General features: G+C 55.6%; 1 pseudogene across 1 annotated transcript; it reads right to left on the bottom strand.

Annotated features, from left to right (window-relative positions):
- Nucleotides 1–738: 738 nt before the first annotated feature.
- Nucleotides 739–4,166, bottom strand: LOC309617622 (thimet oligopeptidase-like; annotated as a pseudogene). The gene is made up of 7 exons: nt 4,025–4,166; nt 3,449–3,824; nt 3,174–3,369; nt 2,118–2,169; nt 1,883–2,011; nt 1,108–1,246; nt 739–894 (listed from the first exon to the last, which is right to left on the bottom strand). The product of its transcript is annotated as a thimet oligopeptidase-like (transcript).
- Between the last annotated feature and the right edge of the window lie 13,933 nt (nt 4,167–18,099).

Raw genomic sequence — 18,099 nt, 5'->3', positions numbered from 1 at the left:
ACCCTCTCTGAATTCCTACTGCCACCAAAACACATCCCTAAGGCCTTTGGGAAGAATTGCTAGGACCCAGGAAGGCGGCCCCTTGCTGTGGTCCAGACTTCAGCAGCTGCCGATGACCAGAGGGAGCCAGCCGGCCGGCCGTGAGCAGGAGGACAGGACACGGGGACAGGGACAGCCACAGCCGGGCTTCCCGCAGCTGTGCCCACCGCCAGAACCAGCTCCAGCCAGTCACAGCCCCCGAGATGCCAAACAGTGACGGGCGAGAGGCCGGCAGGAAACTGACACCCCCTCACTGGAGAGCCTGCCCGGTCGGGGTGCGGGGCACCATCCCCGTCTGAACTCACCCCACAGCTCAGCCGTCTCCCAGTGACCCAGACGCGTCACCACGGCCCCAGGGCTGATCCCCGACCAAGGTCAGAACTCCCCCCAGTGTGACGGCCCCCATGCCACTCCTGTGGTGGAAGGGACGGCAGGCAGAGACCAGGAGTAGAGTCTTTTTTATTAATGGCTGCGTTTTCAAAGAACCGTTTTGTTACCAGGAAAGCTCCCCAGGAAGGGATTGCATTAGTGCAACAAGGGGGAGCCTTGATGCCAGGCTTTCCAGACACTTCCAGGTGGAGACTTTTGGCCTAGGCCGGCCGCCGGGGACTCGGGGGCTGGGAGGACACACGGCCCCTCCCCCGCCCCGACGGGGCGCTAAGGCACCCGGCCCGCCCGGGGGGGCAAAACCCCGTGCCATCAGCAGGCCGGCGGCTTGCAGCCCTCAACCTGCAGCCCTTTGCTCAGGAGGAAGGCGTCCTGCATGGGGTCACAACCCAGGAAGAGCTTCACCATGCCCTTGGCATCCTCGGAGCCCCCTGGCCTCAGAATGCAGCTTCTGTAGTCCATGGCAACCTGAGGAGAGGGGGCGGGGCTGCAGGAGGGTGGAGCACCCCCTTCACGGAGGGTGTGGGTGTGGCCACCTCTGCTGTGACTCAACAAAGGGCAGGGGAGCAGGGGGTTCTGGGCAGGGCCCTCAGAGCCTGGCAGGCCCAGGCGGGCGGCACAAGCATCTAGGCCCAGGCCAAGGACCTCCGTGTTGGTCTGCACGGCAGGCCGGCCTCTCACCTTGCCACTCAGGACGCCCTCCTGCTTGAAACGAGTGTGTGGACCGTGTCCGCGGAGTACACCTCGCTGCACAGGTAGCCATAGGACTGGGCGTCGTAGCTTCCTGCCAGGTGGCCGAAGGTCGCAGGCAGGTGGGTCCCTGGGACACACGCGGAGAGGCTCCTGCCCGGCCCCCTGGCCGCTCCGTGCCCCTTCCCCAGAGCCCAGAGCTTGGGGCCTCAAAGCAGCCCTGTCTGAGTCCCCTGCCACTAGAGGGAGTATTGGCCCAACACTTCTAGAAAACGGGGACCTTGCGGGCAACTCAGTGGAGGGACACAAATCAATCTTTGCCGACTTTCTGCTGAAGCTCACGAGGGTTCACCCCTAAGCCTCTTACAGGGACAGCTGCCCGAGGCTCCGAGGGATGAGTCAGGGCTCGCCCTCCAGCACGGGGAGAGCGCGGGTTAAAGCGCTCACGAGGGAGTGAACTGCGTCTCCGCACCGACACGCACGGGCAAACCTCGTCGACGCGTTCCGTCCGGGGTATGAAGCCCTCTCCTGCCTCTTCCAGGCTCTCCAGAAAGCACGTGCAGATACGCCCAGCCCACCCTCGGACTCCGCGGGCCACAGCTGGAGGGACCAGCCCAGGAACCCAGGCAGGAAGAGGCCAGAGGTCAGCGAGCCTCGACCAGAGCCCGTCAGTCGGTCCCCCTTCACACACCACCAGAGGATCCTCTTGACCTGGGCAGTAGCCGCCAACCGACCGCTAAGGTGGGCCCGGCGTGCGCTTGGCTACCTGGCGTGGCTGGGACCCCGAGGATCTCCTGGCAGAGGCGGGCATTGTCCTAGGCCGGGTCCGAGGGCGTCTGCGTGTGCAGGGCCTGGTCCACCTTGGCCAGGACGATCTGGCGCAGGTTGAAGAGGCCTGGAGGGCGGGAGGAAGGAGACGGGGGCGCTGGCACTGTGTCCAGGCCGCGCTTTCCAGCCGGGCGGTCCGGGAGCCCCTTTCCTTTCCCTCGGCCCGGCCGCACGGGGGTTGGCCAGCCGGGACTTGATGAGCTTGTCCAGCAGCTCCTGGGGGACGGCGCTGCTCGTGCCCCGCCGAGACTGGCAGCAGCGCCAGGGCTTCACAGGGCGCGGCGCTCCCGGCCCCAGAGCCTACCCTCTGGTTCTCATCCCCGGCTGTCACCAGAGTCGCAGGCAACGTGCCCTTCTTTTCGTTTGTCTTTTTTCCGGCCCTCGACCACGCAAAGGTGTGAAGCCCTGCCACTCGCTGCCACGTGGATGCACCGTGAGAACACGGTGCTCAGCGAGAGAAGTCAGACACAGAAGGACACACAGGGTGTGACCCCACTGAGGGGAAACGTCCAGAACAGGTAGATCCACAGAGTCAGAGTGGGTTCCTGGTTGTCAGGGACAGGGGAGGGGAGGGAATGATAACTAAGGGCGTGAGGGACCTTTTTGGGGTGAGGGAAATGTTCCAGAACAGGGCAGTAGTGACGGCTGCACAGCTCAGTAAAGTGTCCCCACGCGCTCCGGTTGCAGTCTGTGAGAGCATCGCTCTCAGGACGAAGGGCTGACTGCAGGAAGACTGAACGAGCACTGGGTCCTGGGCCCAGACGCTCATCTGGGGACCCCCCCCACATTGGGAAGTCACTGGGACTTGCTGAGCCTCCACCGAGACTGGCAGCAGCCCCAGGGCCTCACAGGGCGTGGTGCTCCCGGCCCCAGAGCCTAACCTCTGGTTCTCATCACTCATCACTCACCAGCCTTGCATGCAACGTTCCTTTCTTCTATTTTGTCTTTTTTAAAGGCAACTCTTGAATACCTGTATTTAACATGCAGGGAACCAGTCCTGACTCCTTGGTCTGGGACTTCCAGCCTCCAGAGTCTCGAGGACATCCACTTCCGTTGTTTACGCGCCCAGTGCGTGGGGTTTGATGATGGAAACTGACACCGAGGGCGTCTCCTCGTGCGGGGTGACATCAGCGGAAGAATCCCGTGGCGAGGGCCTGCCTGAGGACCACGGGAGAGCCCGGGCCCTCCCCGCCCCCTGCCTTCAGCCCCTCGCCCGCACCCTCCTGGGAGCGGAGCTGGTGCATCGCTTGCCAGAACTCATGGAAGTAGGTCTCCAGCTCATCATGCTGCAACAGGGAGGGCGGGTTGGGCGTAGGCTTGGTGAAGTTGGCCACCATGGCCGCGATGGCAATCTGGCGCCTCCCGTCCTGCTGCAGGCAGCCCGGCTGCAGGCCAAAGCAGGCCATGTGCCCGGACTTCCCTTCCCTGGGGAGGGACGCGGGTGAGGCCCCGCTACCACAGAGGAGCCCCGGCCCACGGCCGACAGGTTCCCCCACGCATGCACCGAGGGTAGAGGTCCAGGTAGAACTTGCTGATGGATGACCTTGCCCGAGGCCACGTCCCGGACCGTGTAGAGCCTCACATCTTCATCTTCGTGACGCATGTTGGCGCCTTCCTCCAGGTCGAAGGTCAGCCCCAGCAGCTCCTGGGAGATGCCCAGCCGCCCGCGCGTGACCACCTGCATGGGGAAGGACTCATTGAGCAGGTACTGGTCCACGTGGTAGCGCGTCTCCTCCCCCTGGTTCATGTAGTAGCGCAGGTCCTAGACGTTGATGGGCCCATCAAAGTGCAGGCCCCGCCTCTGGCACTCAGCCTTCTTTAGCTCCAGGATCAGGGCCGCTCCTGCTCCCCGAGGGGCTTCAGCTTCTGGGCCAGCTCATCTGCGGGCGGAGGGGAGAGGCTCAGCTATGTCCCTGTGGCAGCCGCCCAGCCGCCCCCCACCCCACGCCCCTCGAGGCAGAATGAAGGGTTGGGGAAGGCGACCCCCAAGGGCTGACACAGTGGGGTCTCAGGCAGCACCACGTCCAGTCAAGGTCCACCTGACCCCCGTCCCCACTGGGACTCGGGGAGGCGGGGTTACCTAGGAAAGTGGCCACCACCTGGCTGGTCTTGGCCATGTTCATCTCCAGCACAGAGTCGGCACGCGTGCTGAATCCCAGCAGGCGGGACTTCTGAGCCTGCAGCCTTACCAGCTCCCCGAGGATCGCGCAGTTCTCCTGGAACCCAGAGACAGCCAGCGCTGGGGACCGTGGGCCACGCCCTCCCCACAGGCCCCGGGCCAGGTCTCTGTGGGTGGGAGGGCTCTCAGGCCACTGGCAGGCACAGCCAAACCCCCTCCCTCCTCCTCCTGGCCTGGATTTCTAGACACTTTGGTGCTGTCCTAACATGTGGTCTTTATGAACACAGGTCCTTTTGGAACCAGAAACGGCGTGAACCATGATGAGCTCTAAGGCCAAGGGCAGGAAGAAATGTGACCAGGCTCTCCAGGAGCCACCCAGGGGCCTCCCCGGGCTCAACAATACAAACTTGGCTGCCGTGCAGACAGCAGCTCATCCCCACGGCGCCCGAACACCCAGCCCCTGGACGGCGAGAGACCTGTTGCTGCAGGTGGCCCGTGGTTGGCTGGTGAGGCCTGGCCCCAGGCGTACGCCACCTTCTCTGGGGCCACCTCTCTGGGTCTGCGGTGGGGTTCTCCTGGGAGCCCCCAGTCACCACAGGACCAACGTGGCCTGTCTGCAGCCCAAGAAGGTGGGGACACAGGTCTGTCCCCCGTGGACATCACCCGCGAGGCCGAGCAAGCACCAGTGGTGTCTGCGGGGAAGATGAAGGGCTCATGCACAGCCCCCATCTACTGAAGATGCTAAACGGGAGAAGCACAGACTGCAGCCACATGCGGTATGGACCAAACGCAAGTGTCCTTGCAGGAACCGATGTCTGAATGTCGAGGCTGTTCCCGGGCCACAGTGAGAAGGCCCAGGCCCCACGCAAGGCACAGAGAGGGGATGGGGGGAACATCTGCGAATCTGAGCTCATCGGGCATCACCCCAGAAGGAGAGGGAGAGAGCCAGAAGGAGATACGGAGGGAGAGGGAGAGAGAGGGAGGTACAGACGTCTCTCCTTTCCCTGGGGGTTCTCTAGTGCAGCCAAGCCTGAAAACCACTGCATTTCGGGAGATGGGTCCTCGTGGAAAAGTTAAATAGTAGCTCATGGCATTATCGACACATATTAAAATGGCCCCAAATCTTGGGGAGTCAGGGAGGGGAGCTGGCGGCTGCCTCGTAAAGGAGGAGAGATTGGGCGTCAGAGGAGGTGCCTGCCTCCACCACCTCCGCCGCCGCTGCCCCCCCCCAGGGCCCCGCAGACTTCATCTCCCAGCTGTGGTCCTGGGCTGGAAGGCAGCGGGGAGGTCAGGCCGTCCCAAGCATCAACGTTGACTTCAGGGCTGATCTGAAAGGCGCCTGGTGTTTGTTGAAGCAGAAAAAAGAGAAAGCAGTGGGCAGAGGATGGGAGGGGGAGGGAGCCCCCATCAGCCCTTCTCCCTGTCTCCCTCTCTGTCTCCCTCCCTCCCTCCCTCCCTCTACCTCCCTGCCTCTCACTCTCCCTCCATCTCTCCCTCTGCCTCTCTCCCTCCCTCTCTCCCTCCCTCTCTCCCTGTCCCTCTTGCCCTGTCCTGTCCCTCTCTCCCTCCCTCCATCCCTGTCTCTCTTTCCCTGTCCCTCTCTCCCTCTCCCTCTATCCGTCCCCCCTCCCTTTCCCCGTTTCCATCTCCCTCTCTGCCTCCCTCTTTCCCTGTCCCTGTTTCCCTGCTCTGCTCTCCCTCTCCCTCTCCCTCTTTCCCTCTCCCTCTCTCCCTGTCCCCCTTTCCCTGTCCCTGTTTCCCTGTTCCGCTCTTCCTATACCTCTTTCCCTCTCCCTCTCTCCCTCTCGTGCTCCCTCTCCCTCACCCTCTCCCTCCACCTCCTTCCCTCTCCAGAGAGGGAAGGAGGTGGAGGGAGAGGGACAGGGAGCAGGAGAGGGAGGGGGGAGAGGGAGAGAGGGATAGAGGGAGGGAGAGGGACAGGGAGCAGGAGAGGGAGGGGGAAGAGGGAGAGAGTGATGGAGGGAGGGAAAGACAAAGACATCTCTCCCTCCCTCCCTCTATCCCTCTCTCCCTCTCTCCCTCCCTCTCTCCCTCTTCCTCGCTCCCTCTCCTCCCTCTCCCTCCGTCTCTCCATCTCCCTCACTCCCTCCCAGAGACAGAGAGATGAAGAGGCAGAGACAAGGGAGAGGGAGAGAGGGAGAGGGAGAGAGAGGGGGAGAGAGGGAGAGACGGAGAGAGGGAGAGAGAGAGAGGTCTCTTCCTCCCTTTCCCTCTCTCCTCCTTCTCTCCCTCTCTCCCACTCTCCCTCTTCCCTCTCCCTCCCTCCCCCCTCCCTCTCTCCCTCTCCCCCTCTCCCTCGTCTCTCCCTCTCCCTCCATCTCTCCCTCTCTGGGAGGGAGTGAGGGAGAGGGAGAGACAGAGGGAGGGAGAGGGTGAGACAGAGGGAGGGAGAGGGAGAGAGGAAGGGAAAGGGCGAGGGAGGGAGAGGGAAGGAGGACGAGACGTCTCTCCGTCTCTCCCTCTCCGTCTCCCTCCCCCTCCCTCTCTCCCTCTCCCTCCCTTCCTCTCCCTCTCCCTCTCCTAGAGGGAGGGAGGGAGAGGGAGAGACAGAGGGAGAGGAGAGGGGGAGTCGGAGAAGGAGGTAGGGAGAGGGAGAAGGCGAGAGGGTGCCTGCTTCCCTCTCTGTCTCCCTCCCTCCCTCCCTCCCTCTCCGTGTCCCTGTCTCCCCCCTCTCCCTCTCCCTCTGTCTCTCCCTCTCTGGGAGGGAGAGAGGGAGAGGGAGAAGGAGGGAAAGTGATGGAGGGAGGGAGAGGGAGAGAAGGAGGGGAGAGGGAGAGGGAGGGAGGAAGAGAGCTCTCCCTCTCTCCCCCCTCTCTCTCCCCCTCCCTCTCTCCCTCTCCCCCTCTCCCTTGTCTTTGCCTCTCCCTCCGTCTCTCCCTCTCTGAGAGGGAGTGAGGGAGACGGAGAGACGGAGGGAGAGGGAAAGGGAGGAGAGGGAGGGAGGGAGGGAGAGACGTTTCCTCCCTCCCTTTCCTCCCTCTTCTCCCTCTCCTTCTCCCTCTCCGTCTAACTCTCCCGCTCCCTCCATCTCTCCATCTCCCTCACTCCCTCCCAGAGGGAGAGGGGAGGGAGAGAAGGAGAGGGAAAGAGGAGAGGGAAGAGGGAGAGGAAAGAGGCAGAGGAAAGAAGCAGAGGGAAGAGGCAGAGAGGGAAGAGGGAGAGAGGGAGAGGGAGAGAGAGGGGGAGAGAGGGAGAGACGGAGAGAGGGAGAAAGAGAGAGGTCTCTTCCTCCCTTTCCCTCTCTCCTCCTTCTCTCCCTCTCTCCCACTCTCCCTCTTCCCTCTCCCTCTCTCCCCCCTCCCTCTCTCCCTCTCCCCCTCTCCCTCGTCTCTCCCTCTCCCTCCATCTCTCCCTCTCTGGGAGGGAGTGAGGGAGAGGGAGAGACAGAGGGAGGGAGAGGGAGAGACAGAGGGAGGGAGAGGGTGAGACAGAGGGAGGGAGAGGGAGAGAGGAAGGGAAAGGGCGAGGGAGGGAGAGGGAAGGAGGGCGAGACGTCTCTCCCTCTCCGTCTCCCTTCCCCTCCCTCTCTCTCTCTCCCTCCCTTCCTCTCCCTCTCCCTCTCCTAGAGGGAGGGAGGGAGGGAGAGGGAGAGACAGAGGGAGAGGAGAGGGGGAGTCGGAGAAGGAGGTAGGGAGAGGGAGAAGGCGAGAGGGTGCCTGCTTCCCTCTCTGTCTCCCTCCCTCCCTCCCTCCCTCTCCGTGTCCCTGTCTCCCCCCTCTCCCTCTCCCTCTGTCTCTCCCTCTCTGGGAGGGAGAGAGGGAGAAGGAGGGAAAGTGATGGAGGGAGGGAGAGGGAGAGAGGGTGAGGGAGAGAGGGAGAGAAGGAGGAGAGAGGGAGAAGGAGGGAGGAAGAGAGCTCTCCCTCTCTCCCCCCTCTCTCTCCCCCTCCCTCTCTCCCTCTCCCCCTCTCCCCCTCTCCCTTGTCTTTGCCTCTCCCTCCGTCTCTCCCTCTCTGAGAGGGAGTGAGGGAGACGGAGAGACGGAGGGAGAGGGAAAGGGAGGAGAGGGAGGGAGGCAGAGGGAGGGAGGGAGGGAGAGACGTCTTCTCCCTCCCTCTCCTCCCTCTTCTCCCTCTCCCTCTCCCTCTCCCTCTCCCTCCAACTCTCCCGCTCCCTCCATCTCTCCATCTCCCTCACTCCCTCCCAGAGGGAGAGACGGAGGGAGAGGCAGAGACAGGGGAGAGGGAGAGAGGAAGAGGGAGAGAGAGGGGGGAGAGAGGGAGAGGGAGAGAGGGGGAGGGAGAGAAGGAGAGGGAAAGAGGAGAGGGAAGAGGGAGAGGAAAGAGGCAGAGGAAAGAGGCAGAGGGAAGAGGGAGAGGAAGAGGGAAGAGGGAGAGAGGAGAGAGGGAGATAGGGAGAGGAAAGAGAGAGGGAGAGGGAGGGAGAGGGAGAGAGGGAGGGAGAGAAGAAGAGACAGAGGGAGAGCGAGAGAGGGAGTGGGAAAGAGGTAGAGGGAGAGCGGAACAGGGAAAGAGGTACAGGGAGAGAGGGAGGCAGAGAGGGAGGAGAGGAAGCAGGGAGAAAAGAGAGAAAGAACACACCGTCTACATTTCTGTCAAATGACACCGGGGATCCTTACACAACCAGGAGAAAGTAACACAGGGAGGCTCTTTCTCAGCTGGAACTGGAACTGCAGACGGGGCCAAACACCACCAGGCTGGCCACACGTGTCCAGCCGCCGCTCCAGCCCCGTCAGCCGTGAGTCCGGTCACCAGGGCTCTGAGTGTCTGCTCCAGGGAGCTGGGGTTCACCCTCTCACCCGGGAGGCCAGGCCAAGAGAGCAGGGCCCCGGGCTGGACACATAGGGGAAAACGCATCCCCACAGGACAGCTTGTGCGAGCAGATTCAGCTACCAGATTCTAGAGGCCCGGGACCACCCTGTGGCCCGTGAAACCCAGGAGCCACGAGGGTCTTGCAACGTGATTCCTGTCCGTTGGACTGTAAAGTTTATGTAGGGAATCTTGGAAACAGTGGTAACAAGGCTGAATTGGAACGAGCTTTAGGCTATTATGGACCACTCTGAAGTGTGTGGGGTGCTAAAAACCCTCCCGGCTTCGCTCTCGTTGAATGTGAAGATCCCCAAGATGCAGCCGATGCTGTCCGAGAACTAGATGGGAGAACACTATGTGGCTGCCGAGTAAGAGTGGACCTGTCGAATGGGGAAAAGAGAAGTCGAAATCGTGACCGCCTCCTTCTTGGGGTCGTCGCCCTCGAGATGATTATGGGAGGAGGAGTCCTCCACCTCCCGCACATCTCCAAGATGGAGAGCCTTCTCCGTCAGCCAGAGCAGGTCCCTTTCTAGATATAGGAGAAGAGAGAGATCCCTGTCCCAAGAGAGAAATCACAAGCCGTCCCGATCTTTCTCTAGGTCTCCTAGCCGATCTAGGTCAGATGAAAGGAAATAGAAGACCACTTTGCAAGAGGAGTGGTGTACAGGCAATAACTTCATTTGGCAGGAGTATGTACAGAAAATTCAAGTTTTGTTTGAGACTTCCGAAGCTTGGTGCACTTTTTAAATGTTTTAGTTGTTCACATTTGTTTGTCTCTTGGGACAGTGACACATAAAGGTGTCATTCTCTATGGTTTGAAATGGGTCCTGTGAGGCATGTAATATGAAGAATTGTTACCTTACAATGTTCCCTTAAGCAAAATTGAACTTGCTTTGAATTTTTGGTCTTGCCTAGACTGATAATAAAACTCTAACTCCTGCCCACCTAAAGTGTGATGTTTACTATTATGGAAACAACACTGGCAAACATTGAAAAGACTTTCTGTAGCTGGGATGTGGTATGCAGCTGTAGTTAAGCAAGCAGTCTTTAAAAGGTGCTGTGAACCCAAGCCAGCAGGTAAAAATGAAAGCCGCACCCTTACCCTAGATTAGAGGTTTAAAAATTCCACTAGTCTTCACACCGGACAAGAGATTGTCCAGGGAGTTTAAAATCTAAGAAGTTTCAAGGAAGTTAGTTCACCTTTGAGTTAGGTCATACGTCCCCTCTGTGATTGCTGTACATGAATACATAGCTCTTTGTAATATTTTTTGGAAATTTGAGATTATCAAGATACCAATGTCCTGCCAGATTAAGAGTATATTGTAGAGCTGAACTTTGAGTTACTGTGCAATTTTTTTTTTCATGCTGTCATTTGTAATATGTTTTGTGAGAATCCTTGGGATTAACGTTTTGGTTGCAAAAGAAAAAAAGAAAAGAAAAGAATCCGCCTGCCAATGCAGGGGACACAGGTTCAAGCCCTGGTCCGGGAAGATCCCAGGTGCCGCAGATCAACTAAGCCCGTGGGCCACAACTACTGAGCCTGCACTCTAGATCCTGGGAGCCAGAACTACTGAGCCCCCGTGCCACAACTACAGAAGCCCACACGCAACGAAGACCCAACGCAGCAAGAAAAAAAAGACAATACTGGCCAGGTGATCAAGGGTAAAATCGTTTGTCATAAGTCCCGTTGATGGTGTGTATCCTTGATGTGACCTGAGGAGAATGGCATTTTTATCTCTGTCTGGGTCTTCCGCCCCAAACCCCATAACTCCAGACCAACCATAAGAAAACATCAGAAAACAAACAGACTAACAAATTGAGGGACAAAACACCTGACCAGTCCTCCTCAAAACTTTCAAGGTATCAAAACCCAGCGACGTCTGAGAAATGTCACAGCCCAGAGGAGACTGGGACAGAAAAAGGATGTTAGGGGAACACTAGGGAAATTCTAATAAAGTGTGGACTTTAGTTAATAACAATGTATCCATCTTGGTTCCTTAGTTGGATAAACATGTCACACTAAGGTACTAATGAGTTGGAAATAGGGGTACTGGGTCAGGGTCCACGGCACTCTGTACACTCTGTACAGATCTTTGCAACTTTTTTGTAACTCTAAGCTCTTGTAAAATTAAGCGAGTACTGAACAGAGCTAAGAATGTTATTTCCCTGATTTGAACATGCCTGAGTTTCTTTTCATGGTCACATTTTTGCTATTTGGATGTGTCTTGGAATCAGTAGCAAAGGAGAGTTGCCAGCCCCTGGGAAGATGTGGGTGGTTCGCAGGTGGCTTGCTCTGGAGCTGAAGACCACGGTGGGGTGGGAAGTCTGCAGCCTCGGGCTGCACTTAGAAACATGGGAGGGGATGGGCCAGCTCAGTTAGGGATGGAACCTATAAATAAAACTTTTTTCTTTTCCGTTATGGCTTATCACAGGATACTGAATATAGTTCCCTGTGCTAGACAGTAGGACGTTGTAGTTTATCCATCCTATATTTAATAGTTTGCATCTGCTAACCCCAAACTCCCAATCCAACCCTCCCTCACTGTTTCCCCCCCTTGGCAACCACAAGTCTGTTCTCTATGTCTGTGAGTCTGTTTTTGTTTTGTAGACGAGTTCATTTGTGTCGTATTTTAGATTTCACATATAAGTGAGATCATATGATATTTGTCTTTCTCTTCTGACTTACTTCACTTAGTATGATAATCTCTAGGTCCATCCACGTTGCTGCAAATAGCATTATTTCATTCTTTTTATGGCTGAATAATATTCCATTGTATATATGTACCACATCTTCTTTATCCATTCATCCATCAGTGGACATTTAGGTAGCTTCCATGTCTTGGCTACTGTAAATAGTGCTGCAATGAACGTTGGGGTGCATGTATCTTTCTTTCTTTCTTCTTTCCTTCTTCCTTTCTTCCTTTCTTTCTTTCTCTCTCTCTCTTTCTCTTTCTTTCTTTCTTTCTCTCTCTTTCTCTCTTTCTCTCTTTCTTTCTTTCTTTTTTCTTTCTTCTTTTATTGTCACACGGCATGTGAGATCTTAGTTCCCTGACCAGAGATGGAACCCACGCCCCCTGCACTGGAAGCATGGATTCTTAACCACTGGACCACCAGGGAAATGCCAGGGGTGTATGTATAGTTTTGAATTAGAGTTTTCTCCGGATCTATGCCCGGGAGTGGAATTGTGGGACCCTATGGCAGCTGTATCTGTTCCTGCACGCCTCACATCAACCACCTGCACTCCAATCCTTGCTCTCAACGTCATCTTCGGGGAACCCAACCTGCGACAGGGACCTTGACAAGAAGAAATGGCTCAGGGAAAAGCTACCTGCACGGGGAGGAGATAGAGACCATCGCCCCTGGGGTGCGGAGGGGAGAGTGGGTGCAGAGGTTTGTCATTTCACCCCCGATACTCATCTCAGCCCTCGTGGCTGCCCCACTCTAGGTCACCTCGGGATACAGAGGTGAGCCGGTTAGAGTCCCTGCCTGTGCAGGAATCGGGGCACCAGCGGGTCTGAATAATATTAGTGCAGGGTCTCCCCCGTGGCACTGGGGTTATTCGGGGCGGGTCATCCTCTGCTGAGGGCCCCTCCTGGGCACTGTGTGGGGTTTAGCAGCATCCCTGGCCTCACCCATTTGATTCCAGGGGCCCTCCCTCCCAGTTGTGACAACCACAGATTTTCCCCACACATCACGGAAGAACTGGGTGAGGCGGGGGCAGGATGGCTCTGGGCGAGGACAGCTGTGTTGAAGCAACCAGCCTGGCCCAGGGCAAGGTCTGCCCCAATCCCGTCAGCGCCTGCATTTAGAACTGCCCCTTTCCTCTCCCACCTCCCCTGCCCTGCAGTGGTCTCCGAGACATCATCCCCATGTAATAAATCACACCTTCTCAGTTTACTGTTTGCTGCCCTCACTAGAACGTGAGCTCTTTGAGGACAGGGATGCTGTTATGTCCCCAGCACCTAGAAGAGTGTCTGCTGTGTAGTAGATGCTTCATAAATACTTGCTGAATAAAGGAGTTGAATAAAGGGATGAGTGGATGAATGAATGAAGGTTACAATGGAAGGAGGGGGGAGATTCCCTTTCTGGCTCTCGGGGGTTGGGAGATCAAGTGAAAGATCTGTCCTAAATAGGCTGACCAGCCTTCTGGGGTTCCCCGGGACTGAGAGTTTCCCCAGAGTTCCAGCGCTCAAACCTGAGCGGTCCTGGGCAAACTGGGGGCGGGTGTTGGTCACCCTATCTAAACACAGTAACAATTCCAGCTGCAATAGCAATGGCCAATGACCTCTACGGTCTTATTGACCATGCACAGTTCTCTACCTGGCGGGGAAGGGTGGGCCGGGATTGGAATTCTGGTGATCCAGGGCGGGTGAGGGCACACCCTGGGCTTGTGGAGGGGAGTCCAGGAAGGTTCTGGAGGAAGTGACAGTGACACAGGAGGGAGGGAGGAGTCTAAGGAAGAACATCCCACATGACAACCTGTGCCAATGGCCCTGGGCCCAAGGTCACACCTGACCAGGGCTTGCTTTTTTTTTTTTCTAATTTACTTTTCCCCACATGGATATGCAATTGTCCTAATGCCATTTATTGAAAACTCCTTAATTTCCCCACTTTCTATCATATCAAGTTCTCATATATCTGTTTCTGGACCTTTTTTCTATACCATAGAGCTATACGTCCCATCCTTGCACCACTAGGGCTGTTTCATCACTATAACTTTATTTATTCATTTTGTTTTGGCCGTGCTGTGTGGCATGTGGGATCTTATGTCCCTGACCAGGGATCGAACCCGCGTCCCCTGCAGTGGAAGCTCGGAGTCTTAATCACTGGACCTCCAGGGAAGTCCCCAGGGCTTGCTTTGACATCCATGGAATGGTGGCAGGTGGGCACGGGGAGCAGCTGTCTGTGAGCCATCCTGGGTAGAAATGCAGGGTGGAGGGGAGGACAGATGGAGCTGGAGGGGAAGAAGCGGAGGAGGGAGGGAGGAAGGGAGGGAGGCCGGGCGAGAGACAGACAGAGAGTTTCCGGAGACAATAGCTCTGGCCGTGTCCTAGGGCATGAAAGCTGAAAATAGCTCCTAGTGCCGGGAGCCTTGGAGCCGGAGGCTGGGAGCCAGGGTGACTGGCTCTCCTCCCTGGTGTGTGTGTGTTGCGGGGGGGTGGGTGGCTCTGGGCTTCTCAGGCTGGGAATGGGGTGCACAGAGCAGGAACGGAGCAGGGACCCTTCTCTCTGGAACCTCGTGGGCCATCCTCAGCTCACAAAGCTGAGCCACTCCTTGCCCTACGAGTGGGGGGCTTATCCTCCCTGTCCCCTGGATCATACCCCCTCACACACAACTTCCCCGTGTGTGTTCCCAGCAACCAAGAGAATCTGTTTTTAAAAGATTTGGGGGAGGGGGGTAACCATACAAACAAGAGCAGAATGGATACTTTTTCAGGATATGAATGGCTCTGTGTAAGCCCACCCCCAGGGTAACCACAGTCCTGACCTCTAACACTCTTGACGAGTCAGCCTTGGTCTGGGCTTGCGGACCCACGGAAGCTTCCTCATTCCCTCCTTCAGGTCCCGACTCTCCCTCGGCGTCTTTGTGAGAAGCACCCGGGGAAGTGGGACTGCTAGGCTGTACTGCTGCTAGAACTCCACCTGGGCTCCACCAGGCTCCAGCCCCCCGCCCTGTCCACCTAACTGACCCTGAGGCACCTCAACTGGTAGGAGCAGCATCACCTTCCCTCCTGGGACTCGTGATACTTAAGGGAGACACCGAAAGACAAGCCTTTGGCTCCCTGGCTGGCAAAGAGCAGGTACTCAATTGTCATAAGTGTCCGTATCAGTGAGGGTTCTCCAGACAAACAGAATCCATATGGGGTGTGTGTGTATATACACACACACGTACATATGTACAAGCATACAAAAATATACAGCTGTGTACATATGCAGTATGCGTACACACATATACACACATAGTATATACAATACACACATACATATATACACACATATAAAATGCAGTTCGTATATATACAGTATGTATACACACATATACACACAATATAGACAATACACACATACATATACACTATACATACACACATATAAAATGCATAGTTGGTATGTATACAGTATGTACACATACGTATAACATATGCAATATACACACCTAGGTACATATATAGCATACGTATATACACACATACAAAGATATTTAGGTGTGCATATAGACAGTATACATACATACACATATAATATATGCAATACATACACGTACATACATATAGACACACATATACACCTACATATAAAAGCATATAGCATAAAAATATATATGTACTGTATATAGAAATTCATCGTATATATACATACATATATCATATATATAAGATATATACACATACATATATACAATGTGTACACACACACACCTATATGTAAATATGCGCATGTACATACACATATAAATTCATACGCAAGTGTGTATATAATAGTATATTCATATATACATATAATACCTAGAAACATATTGGGGGGGAGGTGTCACGGTACGTCAAGGGCGGGAGTCGAACCCGCCACCCCAGGCCCCGAGGGGTCTCCCCGGGTCTCCACTTCGGGCCGGTGGGTGTGGCCGGGGGGGGCAGCTGAAGACGTGCGTGCGTGCTTGCGTGCATACGTGCGTGCGTGCGTACGTGCGTGCGTGGGGGCGGGTCCACGGGGCGGGAGGTGCTCGCCGCGAGTGAGTGGTTCAGCCGGGCCCCGGCTCATTGTGCTTGCTCAGGCCGGCCCCAGTTGGCAGCAGCGCTGGAGGCCCCGGGCCTGTGACCACAAAGAGGGAGCCGGGGGCCGGACGGGAGCAGGCCGGCGGCGGCGGCGGCGGCGGCGGCGCCGGCTGAGGCCCAGGCCAGGCTCCCTCCCCTCAGCCTCCCGCCCGCCCGCCCGCCTGTCCCGCCCCCGCCGGCGGCGCCCCGCCCCTCCCCCAACCGCCAGACTAGCCTGGTGCGGGGGCCGCGCGCGAAAACGTGGGGGAGAAGCTGAGACTGGAGTCGCCCGTGGTGGCCGAGCCCGCCGTCTACCCATGGCTGCTGCTGGTCTACGTGAGTGCCGCCCGTCCCCTCTTCCCGGACCTCCACCTCTCTTCCCCCACGGCGCGCGCTGAGCCCACCGAGTAACGGAGCGACTCGAGTCGCCAGACCCTCTTTGGAGCCCCCCTTCCCGCCCTGCCTGGTTCTCCACGGCCGTTTCCAGCCCCCGCGCGCAGGGTGGGCAGAGGGGAGCCGGGGCCGGCCGGGGCCACAGACTCGGCAGCGGGGACCCCGCGCTTCCGAGGGGCGCCCGAGCCGGTCTGCCGTTGGCCCTGTAGGGCTGGGGACCCAGGTCCCCCCCACCCCGGCCTGGACTGCCGGCGGGCTTGCCCTTCCGTACTTTATGATCTTGACACGTCGGGTTTCTTTTTCCTGGCCAGCTTTACCATTACCTGACCAGCTTTCCCAGCATCCCCTGATAATGTGTTAGATATTCAAGTTTTAGGGCCCGGTCCCAGCCCTATGGAATCAGCAACTCTGGTGGGGCTCAGTGATCTCTGTTACAACAGGCCCTCCAGATGATTTTTATTCACCTTAAAGTTTGAAAATATCTGCATTGTCAGCTGGCCGAAGCGTCCACCAGCAGGTGAAGGGGAGTGGCGCCTGGAAAAGATAGGGACTAGCCAAGGTAAGTACAGTAGCATTTGCCATGGTAGTAATGGAGAATGCCTTTTCTCCACTGGTTGGCACAGACTAGTATCTGGGAGCAGTGGCAGGGTTATTTAGGATGCTTTACATTGCAGTGTAGAGTGACCGCTGTCCTGGTTTGCCAGGGACTTCCCCTGTGTGAGCACTTAAAATCTCATCCTGGCAAACCCCTTAGCCTTGGGTTTGATAAACTTAGGGAATAACGTGAAATTTAGGGGAAACATGATCTAGGTTTTGGGCAAGTCACAAGTGCTAATTAAAGCTAAGCAAGTATGGACAACATCTAGCCTTCTTTACCCCTTTGCGGGGAGGTAAATCTTGATTGGGTGAGAGGACTTATTGTTAAGAGATCTTTGTAGAAACATCCCCTTCTGCTTAGTCCGCTGGTTCTCCGTTCTGGCTAGACATTGGCATCGTCTGAGGAGAGTTAAAATGATTGTATTGGTCTAGCATGACCAACCGTCGGTGTGAGGGTTTTTAAAAAGTGCTTCAGAGGATTCTAATGTGCAGCCAAATTTAGGTGCCACTGCTTAAGCTTTTGAACCGCTGCTATGTATTTTCACCTCATCTTGCTGTGAGAATATCCAACTGTAGTTGAGGTTTGTTGTTTTTCTTTTTCTTTTTTTAACTGTCTTATTATAAGATTTACTGTCTTAAATAAGATTGAATGGACAGAAAATCCTGCTAGTCCATTTGGTATAGCTGGATACCCGGAGTAATATCGTTAAGATATGTACCATTTAAGTATTGTGACTGGCCTTTTAAAAATTAACATATGCATTAAATTAGTATTGATAGTATAGATCTCTTTCGAAGTTGTCATGTTGGGGAGCTATACCTCTAATCTGCTGCCATTGCTAAATATCTGGACACCTCTTATTAGGAATTGCTTTTAAAAATCTTTAGGGATTAAAACCAAGATTGTTGTATTATTTGTACTGGGACCACAAAAACCTCACAGAGTTCCCCCGCTGTACCTTCTACCCCCATCTCTAACCCTTGGCAACTTCTAATCTGTTCTCCATCTCCACAGTTTTGTTATTTTAAGAATAATATGTAAACATAATCATGAATTACTTAATCTTCGGAGATTGGCTTTTAAAAACTTTTCCCTCGGCATCATTCCCTTGAAGTTCATTTCAATTTTTGCATATATTAATAATTTGTTCCTTGTTGTTGCTCGGTAGTATTCTATCATAAGATTTTATCACAATCTGTTTCAACATTCACCCATTGAAAGACATTTGGGGAGTTGCCAGTTTGTGGCTATTAGAAATAAAACTGCTATGAACATTTATGTGTAAGTTTCTGTGGGAACTTCATTAAGTTTTTGTTTCTTTTGGATAAATGCTCAAGAGTACAATTACTGCATTGTAGGGTGAATCTACTTTTAGGATTAAAAGAGACTGTCAAGCTGTTTCTCAGAGTGGCTAAACCATTTTATTTTCCCACCAGTGATGTGATATAATTTTTCTACGTACTCGCTAGCATTTGATGTTGTCACTATACTTTAATTTTAGTTATTCT

The sequence above is a fragment of the Balaenoptera borealis genome, assembly GCF_965194805.1.
Source record: "Balaenoptera borealis genome assembly, chromosome: 1".
Classification (NCBI taxonomy): Eukaryota; Metazoa; Chordata; class Mammalia; order Artiodactyla; family Balaenopteridae; genus Balaenoptera; species Balaenoptera borealis.
This window is presented reverse-complemented; position numbering and strand designations above follow the sequence as displayed.